The sequence below is a fragment of the Equus caballus genome, chromosome 23 (assembly GCF_041296265.1).
Source record: "Equus caballus isolate H_3958 breed thoroughbred chromosome 23, TB-T2T, whole genome shotgun sequence".
Taxonomy (NCBI): domain Eukaryota; kingdom Metazoa; phylum Chordata; class Mammalia; order Perissodactyla; family Equidae; genus Equus; species Equus caballus.
Window position 1 is genome coordinate 59,357,101 of NC_091706.1, and position 23,921 is coordinate 59,381,021.

Sequence of the window (23,921 nt, forward strand, 5' to 3'; positions counted from 1 at the left end):
AAAGTAGAGAATAACTGTGGGAAGTTAAGTGGATGTCACTCAGTATTAAAGAGATGGGCCAATTTTGAGTAAGAAATACAGAATATCACACTTTGCAGTTTTCCTATAGTATATATATTGAGCTCAGTCTTTTCAACCTAGTGTCCATCTTTCATTCGTCCCATCTCTATATTGTGGATGTTTTTCTGAATTGCTTTACTAAATAAATTGCTTTACTAAGGTGATGTTCTCCTCCTATCACTGCGAATGTTTTTGTCTGGACACAAAGAAAACTTTTTCTAGCCTGGTCATTGTTTTAATTTTTAAAATGTAGTTCATTTCTCAGGGTTTGAAGAATCCGTTTCAGTCTATAGTCTTTGCTCTCTAGTCTTACACTTGATAGTGTTTGCAGCACTTGTCACACTTCAATAGCAATAGTGGGCATTCCATACTTTCTTGTTGGTTATGATAAACAGAACAAACAGGATTTCTGTTCAGGAAATCAACAATACTTATCTTATGAAAACAGGTGATATATAGTTTACCACAATAACCTCATCTATAGACTATGCTTCAAGGGCCCAGAGACTGAAGTAGAAACTAGGGAGGCAGGATCACAGTAGGGGAACCTTAAATAGAGTTGTAGTGTCATATTTGCATGTGCTGGTGTATTTGCACAAATTCTTGTAACCAGCTAATAGTCAATGGTGAACTACGATATTTGCCGGTATTTGGTCTACTAAACATAAAGATATTAGCTAAAATGGGATACTTTTCCATAAAGGGGTAGCAGAGGCTTTTTTTTTTTTTAAAAGAGGATTTATACATCTTTTGTTTGCATTTCATCACATATGCACTTGCATTGCACACAGTGAATAACTATAAAACTAAAATTAAATTTTTGCATTGTATGCATAGCTCAAAGAAACCGAAAGGTTAATGATACTTTTAAATGTATTACCATGACTTTTGGAGAGGTCCTAAAGATAGCAAATACTTGAGAGGGAAAGATGTTATAATGCCATATTGTTGAAAAATTAACTTTGCTATTTCTATTTTCATACCTGATCAATGGTACAGAGGTTTATATCAAAATACTGGGCTGTAGTTTTCGCACAGTGAAAGAGAATACCCAAGTCATTGTCTTGGTCACCGTATCCCAGGGAGCACAATCAAGTGGCTTAGTCTATTTAAGAAAACTAGCTAAATATATTTGATCTGATTATAAAAGTTATTCCATTTTTTAACTGTGAGATGCAATGAAGCTTCACTTTTTGCCCAATCGTAAGCCAGTGTTTTACGTGGATAGCTCTTAAGAAATATAAATATTGACTTTTTCCCTTAGTTATATGATAAGAAAAATCAATTCCTATTAGAATACATTCTATAATAGAATCATGAGCGAGCAACAGTGCATTTCTTCTAACTGTTATATAGATTATTTTAAATTTTCATTGCAAGCTTTAGTGCTGGATAATAAACAAAGAACTCCAACTATATTTTTGTAGTATAGATAACATCAAGGCTGTAAAATTAGTTCCTTAGGAATTTATTCTTAGGAATACATGGTATCGATGCCTTTGGTATAAAACTGTATCATTTTCCTTGATGAACACATAAAATACATCCATTACCTTTTATATGCATACATATTGTCTCAACCACCCAATAATTACAGCTTCCAAACATAACAATTAAATTCTGTTCTTTCCAGGACAGATAAGACCAAGAAGTAGGAGACTGAGCATGTCTGTCCTACCCAATTGCCTGGGAAACTAGCCAGGCTTCAGTGTGTGTCACTTGTGCACCACAGTCAACATATCCCTTTCATATTCCTTAAAGTGATAAAGATGACCATCTACACTAGCATGATGCAAAGGCATCTGTAAATCCTTTACAATCAGCAAGTGATGGGAACCCTTTGACATATGAAAATATGAGACAAAGATGTTTGATGTACACATAGGGTTGAATTTACAGAAGAGAGGCTGAATAAGATAGACAAGATTTTCTGGTATTGTTGTGAATAGCACTCCCTGGAGGTATAGAAGGCCATGCCTAGGGACAAATTTAGTTTTTAAGCAAAGCAGAGAGCATCCATTGGCTTTGGTAAGTACAGCTAAATGGAGAAAAAGGCTAAAGAAAAAGGACAGAAATCTGTGATACAGCAGCGTGAGAATCCCAAATTCAGAGGCATTTCCAGGGATGAACTTTGTTAACTGGGAAAGCAATCAGAAAGTCAAAGAGTCCAGGAAGAAGCCATTAGCAGAACTGAACAGTCACTCAAAGCTTACATCTTAGTGCCCATAATGTCATCGTGAAAGCGAAACTCCTAATTGGACTTGTGGGGTCTCTGCAAGAATCAGACCAAGAATTAATGAAGGCCACAAATGGCTTGCACCTTACACAAAGCTATGCATCAAAAGCAACACTAGTAACAGCATTTTAGAAGTATAAAGCTCTTTTGGTTACCCATCATCACCAGTATGAGATGCAGCTATTTATCGAGAAGCCCAAATTCAAAACCATATAGTAGAAGGACTTTTACCAAAGCAACGAGATATTGCACAGTCACAGAAGCACAGGTTCCAAACCTAGTTTGTTGTACTTGATAATTATAAAACTATTTTGGATTTTTTAACAACCTTCTAGTGAGGAATGAACAGATAGGTGGCTTATCGACATCTATGATGACCAACAACTTCAGAACCCCTCTGGGAATTATCACACTTAACTCCAAAGAAAATTCCCCAAATGGAGCCTAAATAGGTGGTAAACATCACCAAAAAGTATTGCAAACAAAATTTGTTATGTACAGCTTATACTCATTCATACTTTTTCTTCTGAGAACAAAATATCCTGGCTCCAAGTGTTCTCACTTGGGAAAAGAGAACTTAGATGGACTTAGACCTCAATAAGGGAATGTATTCATCAGGTAAAGACAGAACTAACTCACTATGCCAACAAAATAGCAAAATAATAACCTGGCTTATTTTAAAAGATGATTTCTAGACTCACCCGAAAATAGAAGGTGTCCAGGAGCCTGCCAGGAGCACAGCCGAAAGGCTGAGCAGTAACGGGGACAGCTCAGGTTTTCTTGCCAGTTCAGTGGTGGCGATTAGCCTGGTGGCCAGGTGCAAGATGTAGATACAAGACACTCCAGTACTCATCCTCTTCCAGATGGTGGAGCCTTTGGCTGTCCCACCTACAGCCTCCAGGAGCGCATAATTAAATTCCTGGCCATCCTAGACTTCATTCAGCAAAATATTCAGTCTCTCCTCATAAATCCAGGATTTAGGACATTCTACCTTCGTCTGTTTCTTCACGGTGGTAAAGATGATGGAGACATCAAACAAACCCAGCAATCTTGAAGCCCTGATCGTAAAAGGATCCAGAGCAGAGTTTGTCCTTAGTAACTTCCTTTATGAACAAGACCCTTCCATTAAAGCTCAGGGACAGCTTGTCAAACACTTAAGTTTTGTCAGATACAAATTGTTGTCAGCTACATTCATATATGAATAGTTGTTGCTACTTCTCTTACATGGAAGTTTCACAGCTGGCTTATTTGAAGTTGGTATAAGTTCCTTCTTCCTTGGAAGAGGTGACAACAGAATCTTTGCAGCAAGGCTCATAAGTAGCTTTGTTTTGTCTGCCTGCCTAGTACTCGTCCATGAGGTCCTGAACCTTGGGGCAATGAGACTGCTCCATCATGAAAGGCAGTTGAGTATCCTGCCTAAGCGATTCCTAGATTGTTTATTTACATTACAGTATTGTCGTAAACTGCACAAAAACACATCCATCAATGAGTTCAATAGTATTAAATAATTAGGTAATTGGTGTTTTAAATGTTTTGTATTGTGTAAAAATCCTTGTTGACTTGTTAAATAGGTGTTTGAAAATGTTTTAATCAAATTGGAAAAAAATTGGTTAGAGTTTTTGTGCGAATGGGGAATAAGTTATTTTCTTTTGTAATATTTTAAATAATGAAATATCCAACATGTTTTCAGAAGTAAATTAGATTTGGGTAATAAAGGAAACCTATTGTTTAAGCAGTTTTCTCTTCTGTAAAGAACTTTAATAATCTTTCCCTTTTTATCTGATGGGTCACAACTAGATGTATTTGCGTATTGTTTATTCTATAATTAGTCTCAAAAGGATTTACTTTAATTAATTATAAAAGGTATATTTAACTGGACCATTAAAGTGAAAGTAAGTGAATTACAGAAATGCTTCTTTCTATAGGGATAATTTAACAACTAAGCACGGGGTTAGCTCTGAGGTTCCTGTTAGCCCAGGTAATGAAGGAAACAATAGGTGTCATATTATTTTTACTGTCTGGTGGATTGAAGGATATCAGTATTGGGTTGGAGCAAATTAATTTCCTGACATTATACTCATTTACAATGAATTAATACAAAACGCTTTTGAAAATGGCAAAATGTTCTACAACTATGAAGTCTCATCAGATTCTATCATAAAGAGCTACTCCAATTCCACTATACCATTGTTGTTTAAAAAATGATCATTCAATGAGAAGAATAATATAGATATTTAGTTTTCTGAGGAAACTCTATGGAATGAAGAATCAGCTTATAACCAAAAGGGGATAAATTTCAGTAAAGCAAATTTCTTCAAAACACATCATAACAGAAATAATGGTTTATGTGGTTTTTTTTCTGTTTGCTTGTGTTTTTCCCCACTAACAAGGACAGAGTCAGCAAAGTATGAGGTTATTTTTGGTTCCACCGTTTTGATATGGTGATATTGAATTCAAAACAAGTTATCCTTTACATGGTTTCATTGCTATATGCTGATATCAATGAACCCAGAACACTTAGTAAAGATGCAATACTGTTTTCCCTAGAAGCTAAAGAAAGCAGTGTATTTATGATCTCAAAAATGTCACAGCACTATTATAATAAGCAGCAGCAGCCATCATCTCTTCAGTCACCTAGATGTCACTGAACCATGATAAAACCGTTTAGGAGGAAGGCTAGTCTGAATTACTCAATAGAGTCATGCAAATTGCATTTCCTGAGAAACAAAATTTGATTCCATTTAAGAATATACAGTAGGTCAAAGTGGGCTCCAAAACAAGGGGCTGTCTAGTGTGGTCCTCTAGGGAAGCGGGTTTAATGACCTAAATAATAACAAGTGGTAATTAGCATACTAGCTGTTTGTGGATAAATACATGCTTTTGAAGTGCTTAAGGGCACTAGAGCAGCTTGTTTACTTAAGTAGTTTAAAGAGTCTCACCCAAAGTCTTGTTTATACCACTAATTTACACTGTGCGGGGGGGCGGAAAAAGGAAGAATTTTATGTATAAGGATAAGCTGATCTTAGGGGACACATTTCATATGGTGATTCCCAAGTCCATGGATTACCGTAATGGAAATAGCAACAAAACTTAAACGAATAAAAAATAAAGATGAATAATTTTGGCTCCAAAGTAGAGCACGTTTGTTCTCTGCAAAAAGATCCCATGGAGCCTGTTGAGCTTTGTGGAAAAGGAAATTATATACAGCATTCTCCATGACAGCCCCAGCAGGGCATTTTTGAGTACATTTTATTTACACAGGCATGGCAGCACCTGTGGGGGCACACTTTTTTATGTTTCCTCCTACTGTGTTGAACTATATGCTCTGTAGCAGGTCTCAGAGAGCTGGCAGAGTGGAAAGCCAAGGTTTGCTGTAGAATCATGTTTTATGAAAACACAATGTGAAAAGATATCCGAGGAGACATTGCCAAGTACGCACTACATGATCGAACTCTTCAGATTTAAGCTCTCTCCCAGAAGAGGAAGATTTCTCAACCCAATCAGTAACCAGGTGCCCACAAATCCTGAGATCCTAGAAATTCTGGCCAAGTTGATTTACTTCTGTGGTCCCTTGTTGAAAAATGTCTTGATTCACCTTAATGGCTTGATGATGGGGGACTGGAGGAGGGGAGAGTGTCAGGGTGAATAGGGCCTGATGCGTTTGCTCTCTAATCAGTGTCACTCAAAGTGTGTGGTACAATTAGCATCGTATTATGTTGTTTGGTTTCTTCTCTTTTTGTACTGCATAATTGGGTACTCTATTATGCCATCTCATGTTCTTTAGCTGCTTCACGTAGCACTCATTTATTTGGAAGAGACTTCTTAGAAAAACTCTGAAAGAGAGAACTCCAGCTTAGAAAGAAGCATTTATGGAAAACCCGTCTTCACTCATAGCTAGACATTCCAACTTTGCACATAAATCTATTAAGTCAGCTTTGTCTATCTGTAACAGGGCAGAAGCAGCAAAAGGGAAGAACCTAGAATGTGTTATCTAAGGCTAGTGGAAAAGGCATATTGAGAGTAGCAAAGAATAACAGCTAACAGAGTAGGAAGAGACAAATAAGCTATAAAACACAGGTAGAAGAACTTTAGAGGCATAATATTTTTTCCCAGGTCGCATTGTCAGGGAATAGATTCTAAAGTTAGGATTCAAGTGCAAGAAACTTATTAAAGAAGATTTCCCTGGAGAAATAAGCAAGGGAATGCAGAAGCAAAAGAAGAAGAATCCAAGAAAGCTGTGGTTTCAGGTCATATTCCAGCCTCAGTCTTACCCTGTGTAAAGCAACGTAGAATATACTGCGCCTCAGGGTATTTATCCTATCTCAATGCTAGGAACCTCAGCCTTTGTGCTCCTTGATTGGTCATTCATTGGTTTAGGACCATGGCGGGAGGGTGGCATAAGGGGACTGTATCCTGTGTTCCCAGAGTCCAAGGAAGAAAGTCACATATATAAACCATTCACAGCACAGCACACAGGAGCAGGAGGGTGGGCTCACAGAACAGAGAAAGGGATCTAAGGGGCTCTGGTTAGACCACCAACTAAATCCACTTCTGCACACCTGGGGCATTTAATGTCCCTATCAATTACTGAGGTCAAGAATTGCTCCTTATTCAGTATCAAAAATAGAGGTCTAGGGGGCTGGCCCCATGGCCGAGTGGTTAAGTTCGCGCACTCCACTTCAGGGGGCCCAGTGTTTCGTTGGATTGAATACTGGGCGCGGACATGGCACTGCTCATCAAACCATGCTGAGGCAGTGTCCCACATGCCACAACTAGAAGGACCCACAACAATGAATATACAACTATGTACTGGGGGGCTTTGGGGAGAAAAAGGAAAAAATAAAATCTTTAAAAAAAAATAGAGGTCTATGTGCAATAAAATTGTTTAGGTTCATAATGAGGAGCCTGAGTTAATTTAACTCAATAAAGGCTCACCTCTACTTTTTGGGGCAAAATAACAAAGTGACTACAGTGAAAAGACCATAAGATATAGGAATTCTAGGTTCTAGGCCTGTCTCTGCTGTGACTGGATACCTGGATAGTCTGGCTGTGTGTCCTCAGCTTCCTTTGTTCATATGAATCGCATTCAATCAACTCCAAACATCCCCCACAAAAAACCTACAATGACCTGTCAAAAATGAGGTAGCATCCAAAAGACCTAGAGTCTGGCAAACAGGAAATACTAAAGAAATGCTAGCTAAAAACAAAAACATAAATGGATTTAACCAACATTACATTGGTTATTAATGACAAGGACCCCGAAGGGGTAAAGACTTGCTTCTCAAGAGCCTAACATATTTTCAGACACAATATGATGTTTTCCTTACATTTCTGAGATTATCCATAAATATATCAAACAGCAGGCTTATAAAGTAGTCATTTTTTTCCTAATAGTTTAACTATGTATACATTAAAGTGAGCGATTGTTCTTTCAATTGCCTGTACATTTAAAAATGTGTCAGTACTAAGAGGTTATAATTTTCCCAGAGAAGAGTAAATAAATCCAGTAAAGGCATACATATAAATGTTTTAGTTTTTAGTTTATGGGATTTTTTTTTAAGGGGAAAGGTCCGGGAATTTGTGTAGGAAAAAAAAAAAAAAAGTCTTCCTTTTCTAATGTATTTGTCAGTATTTTCAGAAAAATCCATATGTAGATTTCTGAAGGCAATCCTGTATCTGCATACAGACGGCTGAAATGACAATTTTAAAACAACAAGCCTTAATCCCTAGTGACTGTACATCTGTGTCACAAAACAATCGCATAAACTGGCATGATTAAAAGGTTTGCTGATCAGAGCACTACAGCTGAGAGCCAAATACGGCAAAGTGTGATCTAGTTTTCTGCTTCAGAAATGCAAATAAAGACTGGCACATGGACCATAGAAAGCACTTATTCTTACACAATTTAGGTCCAGCACAATTTTGGATGAAGAAAATGTCCAGGAGCAAACAATTCCTTTGAAAACAAAGCTAGACACTGGAGTTTTCTGGCTCACACCATTAACCCAAAGTTTCCAATTTTACAAATGAGTTTAAAATGGAAATACAAAGTGCCATGATTTACATAACCTGTGAAAAGATTTTGAACACCATGATTCTCTACAGCAAGTTCATAATGAACATTTATATGAAATGGGAGAAAATGATTACTGGCATTTTCAGTGACCATCCAATAATAATAATAATGTAAAGACATTTGTCTGCTTGTAGATATTGTCCAGGAAGAAATGTTATCTTTATTTTTGTCTTTATAGCATCTAGCCCCTGCCCTGGGCCCACAGTTGGCACTTACTCAATATTTCCAGTGGAATGAGTGAATGTTGTTTGAATGGATAAAGAAATACACAAATGCAAAACAAACGTCAAAAAGAAAAAACAACAACTAGGAATCATAGTGATTTCTGCACTGATGTTTACAGAATACTAGAAATTTTAACCATGTTAATATAAGTAATCCACAGGACCAAGGAGAAAGCATATTTTAGCATGTCAATTATTTTGTAAAGATGCAATTCATATTGTTGCATGTAAAGTGCCTGATTATGAATCTTGCATTGTCTTCTACATCTATCTCCTTTGGGAAAAATGAAAGAGTAAAACATATGAAGGATGGGATTCTGGTGTCACAAGATTGGCTTTACTTACCCAGATATTTCCTTACTCGTTGCAAACATGTCAGCGATGTTGGCTCAGGCTCAGACAATACAGGAGAGTATTATTTGGATTTGTTCTTTGGCACAGTTCCTGGTGTTTTTGGTGTACCCCACCAACGTTCCCAACAGCAAAGCTGCAAAGTCCTGTTGTCCCTATTTTAATTGAAATACTAAACGCCATAGGGACTGTTTGGTTGGAATCGCCCGCACCTACTAGGGCTTGTGTTTGAATTCTTTCTTCTTTTTATTTTTCACATCTCTTTCTTTTACTCTTTTTAATCTTCTTTTTTTTTTTCTTGAATTTCATTCTTTGAGTTTTCATCCTGCAGATTTCCATTTCTGAATATTAAACCATGCAAGTTCTGTATGGTCTTTTCCAATATGACTTTCTATGTGTAATTAACTAAATTCCAAGTAGCTGGCAGGACAGCCCGATTAACAAAAGGATGCTCAGACTCATCACGGTCAGTGCAAAGCTCAATCATTCAAAATGAATGCCCAAGCTCTACAGTGTCAGACAGTAGTAAGAAACCAAATAGAGAAACCAAATACCCAAAAGGAAGGCACCAAAGATGTAAAGGCCCACATAAACCTCAAATTCAAAAGCCCCTTCTAAATGAACTGTGCCCCAACAACTGTGTTTCTTATGAGTTAAGGAAACCTAATCTTTGTTCTTCACAGGAGCTCCAGTTCAATTTGGATTATCTTTCAGGGAGCTGAGTCTCCTGAAGAAGGTCAAAATGACATTTTATTTTAAATTAAGATTAGAAACAATGACATTTTATATTCCTAATCATGAGTTTTTCAATAGATAATTATAAAGGACACCATGGTTTTAACATTTAGCTTTTTCTTAAAGACTAAAAAGGGTAAGAAGCATTCTTATTTAACAATGGTACTTAGAGGCAAAGAATTTTACCTGAAATGTAGTATCATTGACTGTTGTACTTTCTGCCATAAAAGTAATCTGCAGTAAGCATCCATAGAGAAATATTTCTTTGAAACAAATATATCTAAAATCCTTGAATGTATCCAGTTTGATAACAGCATATTTATATACACATCTGTCACATTCACAATTGTAATGAACCAATAGGTGTATACACAGACAGACCTAATATGTGAGACTTAGAGGAAAGGTATTATTTGTTTTTAGTAATGTCAGACATCACTTCAGCACATGAAATGTGCCAGATACTGTGCTAAGTACTTTTACAAACATGTAGGTCATCACTATTTTTACCCCCATTTTATGCATGAGGGAACTGAGATGTGGACATGCTAAATTAGTAGCGGAATTAGGGATTCATGCTAAGGGATGTCTGAATTCAAAACCTTGTTCTTCGCCACTCACATGCCACTAGACAATATGACAGCTACATGCCAAACATTGCTATCGAGAAATTGAAATGCGGATAGTTGAAATTGAGATGGGCTATAAGTGTAAAATGCACACTGGATTTCAAGAATTAGTATGAGAAAAAGAAATATCTAAAAAATAATTTTATACTGATTATATATTGAAATGATAATATTTTGGCTATATTGGCTTAAATAAAATGGATTATTAAAATCACTTTAACTTATTTCTCTTTTCTTTTCAATATGGCTGCTAGAAAATTTAAATCACGTATGAGGCTCTCATCTGTGTCTTTGCTGCATTTCTATTGGATCACACTGCACTAAACTACATAGGCCCCATTATTCTTTGACAAATTAGGAAGGGGCTTAGAACTGTTAACCCCCTGCTTAGTGAGCCATTGCCTCTTATTCATTTTTGTATTTCTTTCATGGCGGAATTTACTTCCTTTGTTTTAATGTAGTTATTTATATTCTATATATATTACATTTATATCTCCCACTAAATATAAGGTCCTCACAGTCAGGCTCTGGGTTTTGCAATACCAAGGAACAGGGAAGGGAGCTGTAAGGTGAATAGCAATCTCTTAGGCTTTGTAGCCTGTCAGCCTCTCCCTCCCCACAGGCTGCCCTCTCATCAGTCAAAATAGAGCCAGGAATGTCCCCAGCAGGATTGCTCAGCGGTGAACAAACTACAGCTTGTGGCCAAATCTATCCCACCAGTTCTTTTTAGAAATAAAGCTTTTTTTGGAACACAGTCACGTCATTCATTTATGTATTATTGAGTAGTTGCTCCAGAGACCTATGGCCCTCAAATCCTAAGATATTTACTACCTGGCCCTTTATAGAAAGTATTTGCCAATCCTGAAGTTGCTCATGTCACCATTTAGAGTTGATCCCTTCCTTCTGTACCTTACATCTTGGGGAACAATTATACTAGAATTACATTAGAATCTGATGAAATAGCAAACCCTTTTAAAACTATTAATGAGTCCAATTTCTTTCACAGTGTGTTTCAAGGATGCTTGCATTTTAATAATCACTTCTAGAATAAGAATCCAGGAATCCTTGTAAAGTTTTGTGGTTGTATCTCTGTTAAGATACTGAAGCTGAGAAGAAATTTTGATACGTCCTCTACCCTGACACCAGCTGAGACCTAGAGACTTCAGGATTTCAAGACTTACAGTGGGCATGTCCAAAACAGCTGTTGCAATACTTCTAATGAGAGAAAAGTCACTGTGGAGAAGAGGAAGCAGGCTTACTTTCTGGGGAGTGAGCTCCTTAAAGCCACCTTACCATAGAAAAAATGGTGAAGAAATCAGTACAGATATAATACCATTATTAATGAGGCCTGTCAATACAAGGCAATTTTGCGTTTTTTATTTTATCCTGCACCAAGTGGGTCATTTGAAGGTCATAGGTAGTGAGGAAAATTCTCATTTTATTTAGGGGCATTTGTTTGTCTTGATAAAATCAATTGACCTCAATTTTCCTAGATGTGGAGGATCAGGTAAAATGAGTTATTCTTAAACAAGGCACACTTTTCACCAAGGTGAGCATGAAAGGATAAAGAAACATTGACTCCTTACTGATGCTTCTGCAACTAGCTCTCATCAACATTTCAGCTATCATCTTTATAGCAACACCACTGTGACAAGCACTGTGCATGCACATATGTAAAACTGAGTTATAAAACAAGGAAGCAGGATAGGAGGAATACAGAAATCTTCAAAGATTTTCATCAAATTGTGCAACGGACTATTTTATTTTGAGAAAGGTTTTTACAAAAGAACAAAATATGATCTGGAGTGTTTCATATAAACATGCTTACATTCCATGATTAGAAGCTCCTTATTTGTTCCCATGGAGAAGTGGAACACATTTAGGGGAAATCAATTTGAAAAATCCAGTAAAACCTTTGAAATATTTGAAGGAAATATTGAGTGAAATATCTGTCCTGGTAAATAAAATAGAGATTTGTTTATTCTGAGGTCCTAAGGACCTATGTGTAAAACAATGGTTCTCAAAGTTGGCTAAGCACAAAATGACCCATTTGTGCAAAAAAGAAAACACTAAACTTCTATTCAAAAAAACAAGAAAATTATTAAGCTTTACTAATATTGAAGTATTGATTAATACTGACACTTGCATTCAGTCCTACAGATCACTTACCAGAAGAGGGTACCATGAAGAAGAAGTGGGAGATGTACAATGTGGTGGGGTTAGCAATTGCTTCCCCATTCATTTACCTTATTGCAAATATATTTCAATATATTGGAGTTCATATGTATTTCATAAATATGTTTGTTTTCCTAGTCTGAGTATTTACAGGGGCCACAGGGTATTTCTTAGTTGCAAATGATAAAAATGGAACTCAAACTACCTTGAGTAAATGGTAGACTTCATTTGCTCACTCACTGGGAAATTTAAGGATGGAACTGGTTTGATTCCAATGTATGCCATAAGACTCTATTTCCACCTTTTCAAGCTCGGCCTGTCACTGTTAGTCTCTTTAAATTGCCCCTATTCTCTCATGGGATAGACAAACTTTCTTCGCCCAATCAGAAAGAAGGTCACTGGCCAACCAATCCTGTACCTTACAGCTACCAATTCTAAAGAAGAAGAGACCAAAAAATCCCCACATCCCATGTGTCAAATCTAATGGAAGGAAACTTATGGACTCTAATTCAGTCAAAACAACTGGTGCTGCCTATGAATCTCAGATTATATGAAAGTAAGACATCCCAGTAGCACTGCAGACTACGTGTCAAAAATCATGATGTAAAGAAGAAAACAATCCAAAAGAAAAACTTCTCATATATTTATCCAGTCAATAATCTAAGCTGTACACATACAAAATAAGGATTTGGGAGTGGGGATTTACAAACGCAAACTGTAACATTGTTTTCACTAATTACACTTTTTAATAGCATTCTGTAGAAAGAAAGAAAAAACTAGTACTATTTTTTAGACATTCTCATTAGTTCTATGGATTCATGAGGATATTCCAACACAGCCATTGTTTATTAAAAAAAAAAAATTTTAAGATAATTTATTTGGAATACACCGACATGGATTTTATATAAGATTCTTCCTAATTATGAATATTTTCTGAAAAAAAAATTTCCTTTCTGGAATAGATATCGTTCTCTGAAAAAAAAAAAAGGAGAGTTGAAACTTAAAATACAATAGATTTTAGAAAATCTCTGTGGTCCCTTCCAATTCTTAACAATCTATGCCTCTATAATTCATCTAGGAAATTGTTCCATGACTTTCTCCTCTCCTGCCTCCCATATTCTTGGTGAGACCTTAAAAATTTGGTGTTTCAGACTAGTTGCATTTCTAAGATCACTCTTTTAATGTAGAGTAAGGAAATACTTTTCAGGTTAATATTTACAACTTGTAAATAAAAATCACATTCTCTCTTTCTAAAATTGACTTCAAATGTTTCATTACACGAATCGTCATAGAAGGCCTTCATTGCATGCATTTACACAAGAATTATGTGAGTAAATAAGAGAAGATTTCACTTTTTAAAATGTATGAATTGAAAACCAGGTTTATTGAAATTTAATCGCTTCTTTTGGTCCATGTGAATATCCAACACTTCTCTAAGCTGCTTCCTAGATTCAAGTATCTAGTATTATTGTGGGACAAGCCTTTCTCAGAATGAAACAGCTATCAAATTTGCTCAACATTCTCTAAACTAAAACAAATCGTATCATTTTAACCGGAGAGCAGCACATTCCACAGATAACTTCTTTCAAACCATTGCGTACAGTCAGGATTCCATTTAAATCATTACTTGCTTTCAAAAATGGAGGAAGCTATGAAAACTTCGGTGGGTTTTAAGTATATTCAGTTTATAAAGTGTGTCATTTAATTTCATTCACATGCACACTCCTTTCTTTAAAAAAGTGGACAAGGTTGTATTTTTTTGCTCAGCAGTTCCTTTTTTGGGTTGATTTTGGTAAAGCATTTGGGCAGAAATATGTTCTTAAAATAGTTATAATTAGCTGTGAGGCTATTTCAAAATTCAATACAATCACATAAGTCTATAACCCGAAACATTATTTTTATGAAATGTGAAACATGTAAAATAGCTATCCAAAGACAATATGTGAAAACCCAGATGAGTTAAAGAGATATTTTTTACAAAACTATAAAAATATTAAATGAAAATAAAAGATAATGCTTATTTTAGAATCTTTAGTTGTGGAAGTTCTTTCTAGAAAGGATGAAAAACACAGAATTATAAAAGACTGACATTTTTGATAATAATATGGTGGGGGAGAAATACACCTCAAAGAACGTTCCAAGATACATGATAACTGGAGAAAATTTTCAGCTCCAAAAATGAGTCAAATAATATATAAAGAGTTCATATGAATCATTAATAGCAAAGAGGAAGCATTCTTAAAACTTCTCAGTTTTAAAAAAAGTATATAGGTAGGCAATTCATGAAAGCAGAAATATAAATGGTCAATAAACATTTGAAAACTTATTCAACCTCCTTTTAAGTCATAAAAATTTTAACAAAAACAATGCAGTACCATTTCCACATTAGATTAAAATGATAAGACAGGTGGTACATAGGGCTAGAAAGGGTATGAGATAATGAGCAACCTCATACACTGATGATGTGAGTGTCACTGGGGACAGACTTTGGAGAGCAATCTGGCCTGTCAAAATATCAGATGCACATGCCTTGCAATAATTATTTTTTCTTGCGGGGATCTATCTTAAAAAATACTTGCACACATGTGTTTCTTATGACATAGTTTAAATTTGCCAACAACAACAAAAAACTGGGAAAATTCTGTAAGTCATTCAACATGAGAGTGACTAAGGAAGTACGGCCTGTCGACACTAGAGAATATGCAGCACCTATGACATGACTGATACATGTCTATCCGACTTGACATGGAAAGACGTATTTTGATATATTATTACATTACAATAGCAAAATGTAGAACATATTATAAAATAATGTCCTTTAATTTGGCCAAATAAAGGAATAAGCATGCATATAACTATTTTTAGATATGTTAAAAATTGAAAAAAAATGTCTAGAAGGATCCACACCAAAGTGTTATTAGTGGCTACTGCTGGGGAGGGAGAGACTGAGGCGGAGAAACTTTCATTTATGTTACATGATTCTGCAACAGTCTGAATTCTAAACAATAAGCATGTTTTACTGCTGAAATAGAGTGTTTGCAAAGTTTTAAAAATAAAAGTACATTTCACTGCTAATTATATTCACAAATCCTTTTAAAATATGAACAGGCAAGAATAAATGAAACCATAAATGAAGACAGGAATATTGCTTTATCAAGTGAGTAATATGAATACAAGAACTAGTTCTTTTTATTTTGAAATACTAAAGGCAACTTATTTCACTTTCCCCAATTATCATAGTCACGTATAAAATTGCAGACAATAGTAGAGGGTGATAAAGCTGTTTGTATGAACTCTAACATGGTCTTAGTTGATTAATCATCTTGAACAACCTCTAAGCTTTTTCGTAGATGGCAGATCTCTAACATTTTTTTTCAGCCTTTGCAATCTCAATCATGTTCTAATATTGTAACGTAATATTGCAATAAACATACGTAGCCCCAATTACACATCAAAAGTCAGCCACAGAGTAAATATTTGAGGGAAAATGTGCTAATAAAACTATTTTAGGAATCTGCTATGATGTCTACTGCAGAACTGCCTGACACAGGAGTAAACCCTCACACTATAAGGCATGATCAAGGGTCCTTTGAGGAAATGTCCTATTCTTTTTGGCCCCAAAGAAATTACCAGACAAAAATCAAAGTATCTTTAAAAGAGACAAGACTGTTTCCTTTATATCAGAGCTAAAGCACTACACACAACTACTTACGGTAGAGGCAATATTAAATTTCCATTAAAATGCAACTTGCTGAGATATCTATATCTATTTCCATATCCATATTGACATCATTCTGTATCTATGCCTATGTAGATAGACAAATATTATATATATATATATTATATGTATTATATAATACTTTATATCCGTCTATATATCTAATTAGTTTTCTATTACTGCTGTAATAAATTATGACCAATTTAGTGGCTTAAATAACATATTTATTTACAGTTTTGTAGGTCGCAAATCTGAAACGGATCTTACTGGGATATACTTAAAGTGTTGTCAGAGCTGCATTCCTTGCTGGCAGCTTTAGGAGAGAATCTCTTCCTTGCCTTTTGAGCTTCTAGAGGCCACCCACATTTCTGGGCTTGTGGACCCCATCCTCTCTCTTCAAAGCCAGTCGTATCACAATTTCTATGGCCCTTCTTCGATCCTCACATTTCCTCTCTGACTGCAGCCAGGAAAGGTATGTAAAGCCTTATCTCGAGTGGGATGTGGAGGTAGTTGAATGGATGGCTGGTGGGAAGATAAGGAGGAACCGACTCACACAAGGGGGTAAGGCAGGGAGTGGAGTAGAAGTCAACTTTACAAATTTCACAGGACCGCCCGAGACTGGCACTGTTCTTCAGTGAGAAGGGGAAATAAAAGACTAGTCCAAGGAGGTAAATTATTTATTAAAATCAGGATCTGCACATTTGTTCTGTAAAGGGCCATTTAGTAAACGTTTTAGGTTTTGTGGACCAGACAGCTACTGTCACAACTACTCAGTCCTGCCAGTTGAGCCTGTAGGCAGCCACAGACAATAAGTAAATGAATTGGTGTGGTGGGGTTCTGATGGCCACATTGGTCACTTATGGATACTCAAATTTGAATTCATATCATTTTCACATGTCAAAATATTATTATCCTTACTATTTTTTTCACTATTTAGAAATATAAAAACCATTCTCAGCACATGGGCCATTCGAAAGAGACAACAGGTGAGATTTAGCTCATAGGCTGTAGTTTGCTGAAGCTTGGAATAGATCAATCATAATGAATGCAAATGCTTCTCTTAGCCATATTTCAGATTTCCACAGAATGCGTAAAAAGACTGCATGGTATCTTGAAGGTCTGTATGTCTTGGTTGTAATTATATTCTTTAAAAAGTTGTATCATAAGCTATTATGCCTTTTGGATGGACATAAGTATACAGATATCAATAATGAAATCAGTTTGTAACTGATTAGAATAGATTACAGAAATTAAAGCTCATATCTATGTTTTCTTGGCAGAATAAATATGGTCTGGTTATGTGTGTCTAGATCAAGAAGCTGTTCTTAAATTGGTAAAAAAAAATGGTAATGTCAAAGGTTAAAAATCATAAATTTCTTGAATTTATAAAGTCTTTTCAAAGATAATTTCCTTATAATGGAAAGACAGAGACAGAGAAATCTGCCTATGGTACTTCCATACAAAGGAATAAAGTGAGTTCTTTTCACCTTATTCCAACAACACCTCCTCCTCCAGTTTTTGTTGAAGAGGAGGTTATGAGTGAATGAAAATCTGATGAAAATCCATGAATTCTGATGGGCCACTGAAAGATGACTTACGAACTAAATGTGTAAGCTTTAAAGAGGCAGCCAGATTTCATTAGGTATGCAGGTAGAGGCGTGTATCAGTGAAATTTGGGTTATAATTACTCATGTAAATTAATTTGTACCTCAAGTCTCTTAGGCTGGTGGAAATCAGGACATGATAGAAATATACAGGACAAAACAAGGCCTTGGCCAATAGACAGAATCTGCTTCTCATGTTCCAATGTTACCCTAGTTAATTTGCTGGACACAGATTTTAAGAGCGAAGTCAGGGCTTTAACTCAATTGGGGTCAGTGCTACCTTCACCTGCAAGAATAAAAGACACAAAAGGACTGGGCTAATTTGTTTCCTGTGGTAGGAGTTACAGAAGCTTCTACCAGCCTCCAACCCAGTAGGCTCCTCACACAGTTGAATAATTCCACACGACTTTAAGTGATATCAATCAGAACTTTGCCTTTCATCTTCTTTGCACAGAAAAGGAGAAATTAAGGGAGGATATTTTAATTCTTTATATACCCTGCATGGGGGAACCATTTTGCCAGCTGAGGGAAGGCAGAAAGGAGGAAAGATTGAAGTGCTGACAAGAATTCCAGATACTCATCCTTTGAACATCTCAGTAATTCAATCTGACTACTTCTTAGAATTGCCATGGATATTTAGTGCTATGTACACTGTGAGCATTCACTTAGTATGTTAAAGGTATTTTTTTTTTGTCATGGGCAGATTTTAATTACTTTTAATTTTATTGAATTATAATTGACATAAAATACTATATTAATTTCAAGTGTACAACATAGTGACTCGATATTTTTATACAGTACAAAATGATCACGACAATAAGTCTAGCCACCACCTGTCGCGAAATTATCACAATATTATTGACTATATTCCCCACACCGTACACTACATCCACATGACCCATTTATTTTTACCTGGAAGTTTGTACCTCTTAATCCCTTTCCCCTATTTTGCCTGTCCCTTCACCCACCTCCCCTCTAGTAGCCACCAGTTTGTTTCCTGTATCTATGAGACTGCTTCTGTTTTGGTTTGTTTGTTCATTTCGTTTTTTAGATTCCACAAAGAAGTGAAATCATACAGTATTTATCTTTCTCTGTCTGACTTATGTCACTTAGCATAAATCCACCCATGTTGGACTCTCTAGGTCCACCCACATTGTTGCAAATGACAAGATTTCATCCTTTCTTATGGCTGAGTAGTATTGTATTTTATATATATACATAAATATATACTGCATCTTCTTTATCCATTCATCCTTTGATGGGTACTTATGCTGTTCCCTTATCTTGGCTATTGTAAATAATGCTGCAATGAACAACATCAAATTATTATATTCATTTTCTTCAGATAAATACCCAGAAGTGGAACTGCTGTATTGTATGGTAGTTCTATTTTTAATTTTTTGAGAAACTGCCATACTGTTTTCTATAGTGGTTGCACCAATTAATATTCCCACCAACAGTACATGAGGGTCCCCTTTTCTCCACATCCTCATCAACACTTGTTATTTCTTGTCCTTTTGATAACAGCCATTCTGATAGGTGTGAGGTGGTATCTTATTGTGGTTTTGATTTGCATTTCCCTGATGATTAGTGATATTGAGCATCTTTTCATATGCCTGTTGGCCATGTGTATGTCTTCCTTGTAAAATATTTATTGAGGTCCTCTGCCTAGTTTTTAATTGGGTTATTTGGGTTTTTTTTGATATTGAATTGTATGAGCTCTTTATATATTTTGAATATTAACCCCTTAGCAGATATATCATTTGTAAATATGGTCTCCCATTCAATAGGTTGCCTTTTTGGTTTTGTTGATGGTTTCTTTCACTGTGCAGAAGCTTTTTAGTTTGAGTAGCCACACATGTTTATTTTTACCTTTGCTCCCCTTGCCTGAGGAGACATATCCAAAAGAACGTTGTGAAGACTGCAGTCAAAGAACGTACTGCTTATGTTTTCTTCTAAAAGTTTTGTGGTTTCAGGTCTTACCTTTAAACTCTGTAATCCATTTTGAGGTTATTTTTGTACATACTGTAAGAAAGTGGTCCAGTCTTATTCTTTTCTGTGTAGTAGTCGAGTTTTCCCAACACCGTTTATTGAAGAGATTATCTTTTCCCCATTGTATCTTCTTGCCTTCTTTGTCATAGATTAACTGACCATATAAGCATGGGTTTATTTCTAGGCTCATTATTCTGTTTCATTGATTTATGTGTCTGTTTTTGTACCAGAACCATACTGTTTTGATTACGATAGCTTTGGAGTATAGTTTGAAATCAGGGAGTGTGCTACCTCCAGCTTTGTTCTTCTTTCTCAAGATTGCTTCAACTATTTGAAGTCTTTTGTGGTTCGATAAAAATTTTAGGATTATTTGTTCTAGTTCTGTAAAAAATGCCATTGGTACTTTGACAGGGATTGCATTGAATCTGCAGATTGCTTTGGGTTGTCAAAGATGATTTAAATGCTGCATCTCAACCTCCTGAGAAACAGGGATTTAAAGAATTCTACCAAGACTCCTTTTATCTCTATACAAGTACAATAAACAGATCTCAGATTCATAATTCAAAGTATCTGCACAGTATAGCAGAAAAAGGGCTGCAATGAAAGCTCCATGGGGGCAGCATCCCTGCCTGTCTTCATAATTATTTTGCCCCCAGCGGCCTGCACATTGCCTGACACAAAGTGGTACTCAAAAAATATTTTCTGAATAAATGATAGATGACTGAATCCATAATATAGAAAAACTATTATAAATTATTAACAAAATCCTATATAAAGGCAAACCAGATTAACAAGTGATTTATAAAAGACATACACATGGCTAATAAATACAAAATAAAAACAAAGATAAATCAACTAACGCCACTGTGTTTTGCCTAGCAGATTGGTATTTTTAAAACATTGACAATTACCCTGTGTTGCTGAGGGTATAAGAAAAGAGACATTCTTTGGGCAGTTTTTGGAAGCGTAAATTGTTCAAACATTTCTGGAGGACATTTTCCCCAGTGCATCAAAATAAAAATGAAAATGAAAAAACTACTACTTCACTAAGCAACATGGATGGATCTTGGTAACAGGACAAGCAAGAAAAGGCAAGCAGAAAAGAATATATACTGGATGATTTCATTCACGTAAAGTTCAAAATCAGGTGAAACTAATTTCTGATGTTTGGAGTCAGGCTAGAAGTTTCATTTGGGGAGAGAGGATTAATAATTGAGGGGGGCATGAGAGAGGCTACTAAGATACTACCGACATTCTATTACTTGATTGAGTGTCCTTACATGATGTGCTCAACCTGTGAAAGTTCATCAAGCTGTATACTCATGATTTTTGCACTTTTCTCTATTATTATACCTCAATAAAAAAGTTTATTTCAAAACAAATGCTTACAAAGATTCATCCCCAAGTGATGAAAACAGACAGTGCACATAAAATTATAGTACTGTAATCACTGAAATATATGGTTTCTAACAAGTCAGTAATAAGCAAAGGTTGTGTGCTTGTGTGCGTGCATACAGATGTACATACATTCGCATATGCAATATTTTCTGAATAGATTCTCACTTAACGTCAGTCCCTTTGGCCTTGAGCTATATCTGACCCACATCAGCTGCTATCAAAACAGATTGAAGTGAAGTATCTCAAGGTGACAGAAGATGGTTGAGGTCATCACTTTACAAAGGCCCTTAAGTAATCAGCCACCAGAACTGCCACAATGCATTACTGAAATTGCAAGGCACCTCTGCAAGTCAGAGCCATATGTATGAGGGCACACAGAAATGAAGTCCCTCTGGTCATAAACATCCTCTGCACACATAGAAATGTACCTCTTTGCCCTGATTATTTGCCCTAAATGAAAGTAGATGGAACTAGAAAAAAATATATCACTTTTAGCTGTGTGAACACTGTGCAATCACCTGGACTGGACAGTCCAATAGTCTGTCGTCTAATCCAGAAAGAAAGAACAAAACTTAGGCTCAAATCACCCCTGCTCACGTGAGTAGTTTTTTCAACTTGATGGGATTTTTGGAGTTTTTTAACTCTATCGGTCTTGAGTTTCTTATATTTTTAAAGTTTCCTCTTTCAGAACCAGATCCAAAAGCCATTTTTATCACTTAACTATGAACACAAACTAGGCCACTTCTGGCATATTCTTTTTTATGACAATTTTCCACTTAAGAGAGAGACACTTTCCATTCATTATGTTATAGAAACATGTTATTTATAGCCTCCTATTTTCTGTTTTACTAGTAAATTAGACATGGCATGAATACTAAGTGAAAAATAAGTCCTTGCAATTATGAAAGATAGAGTTACAGAATTTCACTGATAACATAACGTGTCATTTTACACTTGTGTTAAAGACAGAAATGAGAGTGGTTAGTTTCAAATAACATCATACAAATATTACAGAAAATAATAATAGCATACAAAGGCTCTGTCTGCCTATCTTTCTACTTTTCTCCTTTTCCCACTAGTTTATTCTAAAGCATATTTCTAACTAATTATTCCTGAAGTCACTTATAATCCAGATGCTACTTATATATATGCACTCACTAATAAAGTTCTCCTCTGTATTTTGACCCTGAAAGGACAAACCCATCCCTGTTTTCATCTTTACATTTTTTCATTTCCATAATTAAAACCTAATATAAAACTTCAGTTACAACAAGGATTATGAGACATCATCAACACGGCAGGCAGCATGAGAGGATCCCTTTGTCTCTCCCTTTCAATCTGCAGTGAGTGAAATATCCATAAATCAACAAGGTTGCATTGTCCAAAACACCAGGATGCTGGAGAGATCCACACATTGGTAGATGTGAAGGTGGGTAGATTGAAGCACATAGAGGAGGCCACAGAGGGGAAAAGTGGGGGTGGTGTCCAGGATCCAGGCCCTTCAACCATGGCAGCTCAGCCAGCAGAGAAGCCAGGAGGCATCAGGGGTGGTGCACGTGCAGCTCCAGCCTCCTAGCCAGAGAGACACTTGAGGCCACAGGGAGCTGAGCAGCAATGAAACCAGCCTCATGATCCTAGGCCCTCAGGCTGGTAGCAGCAGCGGAGGTGCATACACAACTTTGACCCTAGGGCCACAAGGACATGGACAACAGCAAAGGCAGAGCCCCAAGAACACAGCACCTTCCCCACCCCCACCCCACCAACGGTGGGCAGAGTTTCCAACCCAGGTGATCCCAGACACAGCAGGGCACCAGCCATCCAAGTACCCCTGGCAGCAAAGCCAGAACCACAGTGACACCAGCAACAGCAAGGCATCAGTGACCTCTGGATGTGCAGGTGGTGATGCCAAGAGTACCAATGACACCTCTATTGGAGGCAGTGGAGGGTGGAATGTGCCAATCCTTAAATATAGCCAGAGGTGGCTCAGGTGAGAGAAACAGAAAAATAGTGCTATAGCGTCATCTATTAAAAAACAAAAGAAAGTTCTCTAATCTCCAACTGGTTGAATAGTTGGAATCAAAACAAACAAAGCTATACCTAAATAAGAAAAATGTTTGCTATGACAAATAACTCAGCAAGCACCATGAAAAGCCATGGTAACATGGAACCACAACAAGAAAATAACGATTCTTCAGAAACCAAACATAAAGCCAAGGAAGAGTGTGGTCTAACTTATAAAGAATCCAAAATTGCTGTTATGAAGAAACTCAAGGAGCTACAAGAAAACTCAGAAAGGCAGTTCAACAAGCTCAGGAATAATATCAACGAATGGAAGGAATACTTTGCCAAAAAGACTGAAACTCTAAAAAAGAACCAAATAGAAATTCTGGAGCTGAAGAATTCAATATATGAGATGAAGAATGTACTAGAAAGCATTAGAAATAGAGCAGACCATATGAAAGAGAGAATTATAAGCTTGAAGATAGAAACCTAGAAATGATACAGGTAAATGAGGAGAGAGAACTAAGATTTTTTTTAAATGAGAAGAGAGAACTAAGATTTTTTTTTAAATGTAGAAATTCTACAAGAATTACCTGATTCCATTAGAAAGGGCAACATAAGGATAATGGGTATACAGAGGAGAAGAAGGGAGCAGAGAGCTTATTTAAAGAAATAATAGCTGAGAACTTCCCAAACCTGGGGAAGCAACTGGATATACAAAT

General features: G+C 36.2%; 1 protein-coding gene and 1 pseudogene across 6 annotated transcripts in view; both read right to left on the bottom strand.

The window, feature by feature from the left end:
- Nucleotides 1-23,921, bottom strand: part of LINGO2 (leucine rich repeat and Ig domain containing 2) — a 1,108,249-nt gene that overhangs the window by 568,868 nt on the left and 515,460 nt on the right. The window lies entirely within an intron of this gene.
- Nucleotides 3,004-3,687, bottom strand: LOC138920398 (BTB/POZ domain-containing adapter for CUL3-mediated RhoA degradation protein 3 pseudogene; annotated as a pseudogene).